The 9,806-nt window shown below is 50.5% G+C and overlaps 1 pseudogene; it reads left to right on the top strand.

Annotated features, from left to right (window-relative positions):
• The first annotated feature begins 6,271 nt into the window (after positions 1–6,271).
• Positions 6,272–9,340, top strand: LOC115090015 (annotated as a pseudogene).
• The last annotated feature ends 466 nt before the right edge of the window (positions 9,341–9,806 follow it).

The following is a 9,806-nucleotide window of genomic DNA, read 5'->3' on the forward strand; positions in this document are numbered from 1 at the left end:
GATCCTGAACCTTTCGTATCCAAAGGGATCGTTCGTTAATGACTTTATCCCCAACAGTGTGTGTTCTGTTCGATATGCCTCTTTCAACGCGGCGTTAGAGCTGGTGCGTAGGGCAGGTAAAGGAGCCTTACTTGCCAAAGCAGATATAGAATCCGCTTTTAGGCTGTTGCCTATACATCCTGAAAGCGTGTCATTGCTAGGTTTTATGTTTGAGGGGAAATATTACTTGGATAGGTGTTTACCCACGGGTTGTTTCATTTCATGTGCGTACTTCGAGGCCTTTAGTTCATTTATTCAGTGGGTGACCAAGAGACATACGGGCTCTACAAGCATGATCCATTACTTGGATGATATTTTGTTTGTAGGGCCAGGGCAGTTGCGGTGCTGTCAGGGGCAGTTACAAGGGTTTTTGGAGGTGGCAAAGAGGTTAGGAGTGCCAATTGCTCAGGACAAGACAGAAGGGCCGTCTACAAGGTTGACCTTTTTGGGTATCGAGCTCGATTCAGAGGAAATGGTGTCTCGCTTGCCAGGGGACAAAGTACAGAAGCTGCAGGAATTGGTGGTGAGGGTACAGCAAGCGAAGAAAGTAATGTTGCGGCAGCTTCAGTCGTTAATAGGGTCTCTGAACTTTGCATGCAGGGTCATTCAGGTGGGCCGAGCGTTTATTAGAAGGCTGTCAGCATCCACAAGGGGGATTCAAGCCGGGCATCACTTCATCAGGGTAACGAGGATGATAAAGGAGGAATTGGGAGTTTGGGAGGGATTTCTCGCTACCTTTAATGGGGTGCAAATTATCCCGGAAGGGGAAGTGTCAAATGTCGAGTTGGAGCTGTTTTCAGATGCAGCCAGCACATCGGGATTTGGTGTTTATTTTAAAGGCCAATGGTGCACGGAGCCATGGCCCGAGGCATGGGTAACAGGAGGTATAACGAGAAATATTACTTTCCTGGAGCTATTCCCTACAGTAGTGGCTTTGGAGATTTGGGGGAGGCAGTTAAGCAATAGGCGGGTAGTGTTATGGTGAGATAACCTGGGGGTTATCAATCGGTTGGCAGCGAAGTGTTTAATGGTGGCTGCCTTATTGCGGACGCTTGTTGGTTTATGTCTAAAATGGAACGTTACTATTAGGGCCAGGCATGTTCCGGGTATACAAAATGTAATTGCAGATGTTTTATCGCGTTTCAAATGGACCATATTTCGAGAGCTGGCGCCGCACGCAATTCTGATGGCAGAGCGTTTTCTGGAGCGACTATGGAGGCTTGGTCTGATGAAGAATGGCAAATGAGAAGGAATTCGGTTGCTCCGGCTACGTGGAGAGTTTATGTGGCAGGGTGCGGTGTGGTGTCTCGTTTTATGAGTGAGAAAGGTTGGCAAGGAGAACCGGTGCTCGAGAGGTGGTCAACTTCATATCTTGGGCGAAGGGCCAAGGATTTTCTAGGTTGTCAGTTAGGTCGCAGATAGCTGGATTTTCTTTCTTTCAGAAAGTAAAGGGATGGGGAAATCCGTCAGCGAGCTTCGTGGTAAAAGCGTGTTATGGGAGGTTGTCGTAGATAAAAGGCGCCCGATCAGATACGATGACTTGATCAGCATTGCTGAAGAGTTAGTGAAGATATGCTGGTCAGGATGTGAAGTTTTATTATTTAGGGTGGCCTTCTCGCTTGCTTTTTTCGGGGCACTGCAAATAAGTGAACTGGTGGCAAGTTCAAAAGCTAACAAACAAGGGGCAGGATTGATGGTCAGCCAGGTGCAAGTGTGTGTGCAGCGGTCAAAAACGGATCAGAAAGGCAGAGGACAGTTTCTCAGGTTAGTTCAAGTCGGGCAGGCAACAGTTTGCCCAGTGAGAACCGTTTGAGCATATTTGCAAGGGCGTCCCAGGATTGGGGGTTCCTTTTTAGTACATGCGGCGGAGTTCCGTTAGCAAGTTTTCAGTTCACGAAGGTTCTCAAGTTAGTGGTTGGTAGATTGGGATTGGATACTGATGTGTATAGTTTGCATTCATTTCGCATCGGAGCGGCAACGACAGCGACGGAATGCGGATGGTCGGCGGGAGAGATAAAGGCTATTGGCAGGTGGAAGTTAAAAGCCTATCAATATTATGTCCACAAGTAAGGCGTGGGGTAAGAGCAGTGGAGTTGACTCTGTTTTTTTCTTTTACAGAGCGCGAAGGGGTGAATCGTCAGCAGGAATGTGCTTGGGTTGTGGGCCATTCATTCGTTCATTGGGCTCAAAGGAGAACAATTCACAGACCTTATGGGGAGCATTTGTATTTGGATAGGTTGGGTTGGAGGGTTCAATGGTTGGGTAAAAGGGGAATGCTATGGTCCGAGGTCTTGTCTTTTTCGCAATAGCGAGCAGAGGTCTTGGGGATGCCGGTCATGATACTGGTACTTTTGGTGGGGAATGACATAGGGAAAGGCACATGTAGGGAACTTATTGCTAACATGCAAAAGGATTTGTCGCGAATAGCGGTACTGTGGCCTAGTGTACTAGAGGGATGGTCTGACGTAATAGTTCGGTGGAAACATAGGGAGGAGCCAATCTGGAAGCGGGGGGGTGAAAAAATTAAACAGGCAAATAGGACAGTGGGTAGAGAGGCAAGGAGGCTTCTGGGTTCAACATGAGTGGTCTTGGGAGGAGAATAAGGGACTATTCAGAGGGGATGGGGTACATCTGTTGAATGTAGGGATAGACCTCTTTAACAACGACTTGCAGGAAGGACTGGAAAAAGCAATTGCTGCAGTGTGAAGGGCCACAGTGGGGGAACAAGGGTGACTTTGTCACCCTTGTTTGTGGCGGAAACCCGAGCCCACACTGTGTTTGTGTTGATAATGCATTGTTAAAAGGACATGGGGGGGGGGGGGGAGTCCCATGTAGCTGGGGGGGCTGCTACATGGGGCAGCCAAAGATCAAGGGGCTAAGTTCAAGGCCGGAGTTTACTCTCGCCGGGACAAGGTGGGGTAAGCAAGGGGGGGCGGGGAATTATTCCTTATGCCTTACCACTGGGACATGGTGGTTTAGGCGGATAAGGAGGAAGATACAGATCAAGGTGTGTGTGTGTGGGGGGGGGGAGGGGGTGGTATGTTATATGTGTTAATTTGATATGTATTGTACGGGCTCGGGTTAGCTAATAAACTTCGGCCTTTTATAACGCCAAAAGTTGTTGTTGCCTTTGTTGGGGGTGAGGGAGAGGAGCCAAGCACAGATCTTCACTCCCTGAATTAACAATAAATCAGTGAGCCAACAGATTTTATACTCCAATGACATCCATCAACACTTGATTCATCTTCACCAGAAGTAAGCCTGTTCAAAATTAAATCACAAGCAGATTGTGATAAATTGCAGGATGACCTTGTGAGACTGGAAAATTGGGCATCGAAATGGCAGATGAAATTTAATGTGGATAAGTGCAAGGTGATGCATATAGGGAAAAATAACCCATGCTATAGTTACACAATGTTAGGTTCCATATTAGGTGCTACCGCCCAAGAAAGAGATCTAGGTGTCATAGTGGATAGCACATTGAAATCGTCGGTTCAGTGTGCTGCGGCAGTCAAAAAAGCAAACAGAATGTTAGGAATTATTAGAAAGGGAATGGTGAATAAAACGGAAAATGTCATAATACCTCTGTATCGTTCCATGAATACTGTGTACAATTCTGGTCGCCGCATCTCAAAAAAGATATAGCTGCAATGGAGAAGGTACAGAGAAGGGCTACCAAAATGAAAAAGTGAATGGAACAGCTCCCCTATGAGGAAAGACTAAAGAAGTTAGGACTTTTCAGCTTGGAGAAGAGACGGCTGAGGGGGGATATGATAGAGGTGTTTAAAATCATGAGAGGTCTAGAATGGGTTAATGTGAATCAGTTATTTACTCTTTCAGATAATAGAAAGACTAGGGGGCACTCCATGAAGTTAGCATGTGGCACATTTAAAACTAATCGGAGAAAGTTCTTTTTCACTCAACGCACAATTAAACTCTGGAATTTGTTGCCAGAGGATGTGGTTAGTGCAGTTAGTGTAGCTGGGTTTAAAAAAGGATTGGATAAGCTCTTGGAGGAGAAGTCCATTACCTGCTATTAATTAAGTTGACTTAGAAAATAGCCACTGCTATTACTAGCAACGGTAACATGGAATAGACTTAGTTTTTGGGTACTTGCCAGGTTCTTGTGGCCTGGATTGGCCACTGTTGGAAACAGGATGCTGGGCTTGATGGACCCTTGGTCTGACCCAGTATGGCATGTTCTTATGTTCTTACAGTTAACCCAGGTTCTTTATTGTTTCTAATTTTAATCTTTGGATCGCTGGTCCCATCACCATACTCAGTTTTTATCTAAGGTCTTTGCACCAATTTTCAAAATGAACGTATACAGGTGCACAGATATTTTAACTTTGAAAATTGCTCCAGGAAACAAAGTATCCACAGACATTTGCACTTGCTTTACCTACATATGTACATTTGGCCACCCTTACCCAGCTGAAAGTAGGTGTGAGGTTCCATGACCTAAGTACATTTAGCTGCATTAGGAGGTGGTATTGGGGGGGGGGGGGGAGGGGGGGGTAGGTCAAGAGAGGAAAATAAGGCACAAAAAATAGACTGACATAAACAGCCCCAGCAATACCACTTCCTAATGCAGCTAAATGTGCTTAAGTGAGAGAACCTCACACCTAGTTTCAGCTGGGTAAGGATGGATAAGTTTCAGATAGTCCTTTAACTGGGGTAAATAGGTATTTACCTGATACATGTTTTTTTGAAAATTGCCTTCCCCATGTCTGAAATTCAGGGAATGATGGATATAGAAGAAGATATCCTGTTGCCCATGTTAGTGGTACATCTAATATCTGATCACCAAATATCACAGTCTCTCCTGTGCTATTGACCTCTTTTAAGATGCTGCTAACTACAGAGGTCTCAAGTTTCGAACATCCCCGGACTTTTCCCTAGCCCTACAACCAGTAAATGTACAGCACTCCAACACTTAATACACAGACTCCTCCTGGCAAAACACATTTACAGAACTCTCCCTGACAAACAGCCCATTTTCAGCCTCTCACACAAACACAATTCATTTACAGCCATGCAGACAATTAAAGCACTTTCTCTCTCCCAGGTACACAGCCCATCACATCTGCACCCCCCAAGAGCACAACCCATACTCAGTGTCTCACAACCTGGCAGACCTCCTACACAGTCACAGACCCAATTCTTCTCACACTGCACCACTCAGCGCAACTATCGCAGCAGCGGCAGGGCAAAGAAACGTCTACCCAGCTAAAAGGCTGCAACGAGTTGCAGAGCCGATAGCTTCAGATTAGCATCAGCTCTCCAATTCGCGTCACTGCTGAAATCAGAGCTGGAATTATAGGAGGATCGAAGTGCAAAGTTTCTTGCATTTTGCAAGATACCGGCAAGGTTTCAATGTGATGTGAAGCACGAGTGCCTTTGCCTGGTCCCCATCTCCTTCCGGAGCCAAGTTTAGGGAGGGCTCGATCTCTCCTTGACTGCGTCCTGCACACAGGGCAACGAGTAGAACTACCTGAGCGCCAACTTTTAAACGCAAGCTGCTCTTCCCATGCCGGTGTGCACTACTCCAAAAAGCATCATTTTTTTTTTAACGAATCAGATAAAAACGAGATTTGAAGAGATTAAACTTGGCAACTAAAATGTGAAAAAAGAGATGCACTTGTGCGTTGAAAGAACAGGCATAACTCGGCAGAGGTCCCAGTCCCATTAGGAATCGCAGTGGGGACCTGCCCCAGATTGGCAGCTAGAGTCCCCTTCCTCGGGATAAAAAAACAAAAAAGCACTGCATCATATGCCGACTACCTCAGCCCCAAATGACATCTAATCAGCTTCCTAAGGTGAATCCTCAACCAAAGGAAAGCTTCAGACATCCTTCTCAAGGACCTCAATTCAAACTGGCAAACCCAGCAGGGGTTTTTAACTCTGGTAGGGCACCAAGCTAAATCTTCAGCTCTCTCAGGTTATGTCAGACACCCAAGTGTGCCAGGCACAGAGAGTTCTCCGATCTCTTAAGGAACACAAAGTCACACCTGGATGCCTCCTATCTCTTCTTTCCTTCAGTAGAGAGATTCGGGTAATTGGGACCCTTCATATTGAAAGATGAGTCTGTGTGCTCAGGCTGTTTCATCTCTCTCTGGAAGGGAATCACGCCTCTTGTATGGGGTTAAGGGGACTCTGGGACCACCATCACGGGAGGGGAGAGGCTCGGCCCCTTTTGCTGCCGTCCGCTATAAAGGAGGCACAGACACCCTGAAGTCAGGAAGCAGGACTGAAGAGAGAGCAATCAATGCAAGAGGGGCGTAAGAACTGATGCCAACAGTTGCTGATCAAAACGAGAAAAGAACACAGACAAAATACAAGATTTTTTCCCAGTAAAAAAAAAAAAACTCAATCGATTTTTATTTAAACAAAAATAAGATCTGAAGACTTCATCATTTCATATTAGGTACCCGAAGAAGACGTTGAAGCACAGTCCCATCCTAGGAATAAAACTCAATGCGACAGCACAGGCGAAGACAGTGAGGCCAGCTTCAAAATAAAGGCGAAAACAAAATTGCATCGAGTCGAGAGCGAAATCTCAACAACGGATTAGACTCATCAGTTTGCCCCCCCCTGCAAGGAAGCAGAGCCCGCCGATTCCCGGGGGCGCAGCATGGCCGAGCTGGACCGCAGCAGCAGCAGCAGGCGGGGAGGCAGCGAGTCCCCGGGAGCCTGGAAGGAGCACGTGCAGCCGGCGCTGCTCGCCTCGCTGCTGCTCCTCCTCTGCCTGGAGGCGGCGCTGCGGCTCCGGAGCCCGAGGCAGGGGAGGAGCCCGCCGGGCCCCTTCGCCTGGCCCCTGGTGGGCAACCTCCTGCAGCTGGGGCCCCTGCCGCACCTCACCTTCTGCAAGCTGGCGCAGACGTACGGCGACGTCTTCCAGATCCGCCTGGGCCGGCGCGCCGCCGTGGTGCTGAACGGAGAGTCCGCCATCCGGCAAGCGCTGGTCGGGCAGGGCGCGCACTTCGCCGGCCGGCCCAGCTTCTCCTCCTTCCGGCTGGTGTCGGGCGGCAAGAGCGTGGCCTTCGGCGCCTACACGGAGCCGTGGAAGGCGCAGCGGCGCCTGGCCCAGGCCACCGTGCGCGCCTTCTCCACGGCCGGCACGGACGCCAAGCGGCTGCTGCAGCAGCACGTGGCCGACGAGGCGCAGGAGCTGATCCGGCAGTTCGCGCGCCTGGGCGCCAGGGGGCGCTACTTCGACCCGTCCAGCCAGTGCCGGGTGGCGGTGGCCAACGTGATCTGCGCCCTCTGCTTCGGGCAGCGCTACAGCCACGAGGACCTGGAGTTCCGGAGGCTGCTGGGCAGGAACGACGACTTCGGGCGCACGGTGGGCGCCGGCAGCCTGGTGGACGTCCTGCCCTGGCTGCAGGCCTTCCCCAACCCGGTGCGCAGCCTCTACCGCAGCTTCCAGGAGCTGAACCGCGACTTCTTCGACTTCGTGCGCGCCAAGATCGCCCAGCACCGGCGCACCTACGACCCGGCCGTGACCCGCGACATGAGCGACGCCTTCATCCGGCAGATCGAGCGGGGCCAGGGGCCCCTGGGCGGGGGCTACGTGGAAGGCACGGTGACGGATATCCTGGGGGCCGGGCAGGACACCAACTCCACGGCCCTGAGCTGGATCCTGCTGCTGCTCGTGCGGCACCCGCGGCTGCAGCGCGGGCTGCAGGAGGAGCTGGAGCGGGTGGTGGGGCGGGAGCGGCTGCCCACGCTGGAGGACCGGGGCCGCCTGCCCGCGCTCGAGGCCTTCCTCTGCGAGACCCTGCGCTTCAGCAGCTTCGTGCCCGTCACCATCCCCCACTGCACCACCGCCGACGTCAGCGTGAACGGCTTCCGCATCCCCAAGGACACCGTGGTCTTCGTCAACCAGTGGTCCGTCAACCACGACCGGCGCAAGTGGAAGGACCCCGGCACCTTCGACCCGGGCCGCTTCCTGGACGCCCGGGGCGAGGTGGACCGGGACCGGGCCGGCAGCGTGCTGATCTTCTCCATGGGCAAACGGCGCTGCATCGGGGACCAGCTCTCCAAGCTGCAGCTCTTCCTCTTCACCGCCATCCTCCTGCACCAGTGCACCTTCCAGCCCAACCCCTCGGAGGAGCCCAGCCTGGGCTGCACCCAGGGGCTGGCGCTGAAACCGCTGCCCTTCAGCCTCTCCGTCACTCTCAGGCACCGCCGGCCCGAGCTCGGAGCCCCAGCTTAACGCCCCTGGCCGCTCCCCATCGCCTGCTTTCTGGTTGGTGCCGGCGCTGCCCTCTGGGGGGGGGGGGGGGGGGCTTCAGCCGGACTCCTCATCTATAACAGCGGAGGGCCCGGGTCTCCTGGACTGGCACGGTCAGGCCTGCATTAGGAAGACGGAAAACGGACGGAAAGGCTTCAGCCTGCACCCCCAGACCACCGGCAACCTCAAGACTTGCCCTGCACTCTTCTTCCACTCCAAACCCCAGACCCCCGTCTGTCTGTCTGTCTTTCTTTCTCCTGGCCACTAAACTTTTTATAATCTCACATTCGGCAGACTGAACTCTGCTGCTTCTGCCCATCCCCAAAGGAAAAGCCGGACACACGGACAAATGTATTCAAGTAAGTCTCTGCTTATTTTTAGCCGCCTGGACAAGTGGGTAACATCCCTCCGCTTCGGAAGACCGGGACCCTGCAGAGTCCTGATTGTGAAACAAGTGCAAGGGCTGGAAATCCAAATCAGTGTTAGCCGTCCAGCTGAGACCGGATTCCCTCTCCCTCATTGCAAGGTTAAAATTCATTGACTTTCCGTCTTCTGCTGCAGTTATTAGGAGTCCTCAGCCGTCTTTCTCCTCAAACAGCTTCTCTGGCAGCGCTTACCAGCGGCTCTGATTAGCCTCATTTCTTGTAAATATGGATTAGGTATTTCACTGTATTAGCGCAAATGTCTTTTCAGCCATACTGGCTGTATTTTACTTTCACTTGAGCATGAAGATTATTTTAGGTAACGAAATACGAATTGTTTTCACACAAATTTCTTGGCCATGAAATTTTGTGTTCTTGTATCTTGATTAAGGTGCCACAGTGAAAAGTTAATTCTTAGGAAGGGGACTGTAGCTTTCTATGCCACGGAGAAGAGGCTGAGCCAGTCCAGACTTTGCCCCCTGAGATGCATGGAGATGTAGTTCTGATTTCACAGTTGATTTCTCTGAGGAAAAAAAAAATCCCAAACAAAACTTGACTGTTCCTCTCCATGCATGCAGTAGGATAAAAAAAGGACTGGCTCATCTTGTCCTCCTTGACCTACAGCTATATGGACACCCTATGGTTAGAACAGAAGCACAAATACAACATTCATGCACAAAAGGGAAAAAAAAACCTTTGTACTAAAATAAGCTAAATATGTTTATGTCACCACTTGTCTTAAAGCCCATGGTTATATTTTTGATAATTCTAAAGATTTTAATCTATTGAGGCACAGGTGCCAAACCACAATCCTGGAGGACTGCAAATCTCATACAACAGAGGCAATGTGTGCAAGTAAGTCTCATGCATATTCATTAGGGATATCCGATAACCTGACCGGTTTGCAACCTGCCAGGATTGCAGTTTGACACCTTGCTGGATGGTTTGTGCTAGACCAGGGCTTCTCAAACCTGCCCTGGGGACCCCACAGCCAGTCGGGTTTTCAGGATATCCACAATGAATATGTATGAGACAAATTTGCCCATCACGGAGATGCAGTATATGTGCTAGACAGATTTAAAGCAGGGGTTGTCAACCCATCCTTAGGA

The sequence above is a fragment of the Rhinatrema bivittatum genome, chromosome 4 (genome assembly GCF_901001135.1).
Source record: "Rhinatrema bivittatum chromosome 4, aRhiBiv1.1, whole genome shotgun sequence".
Lineage (NCBI taxonomy): Eukaryota > Metazoa > Chordata > Amphibia > Gymnophiona > Rhinatrematidae > Rhinatrema > Rhinatrema bivittatum.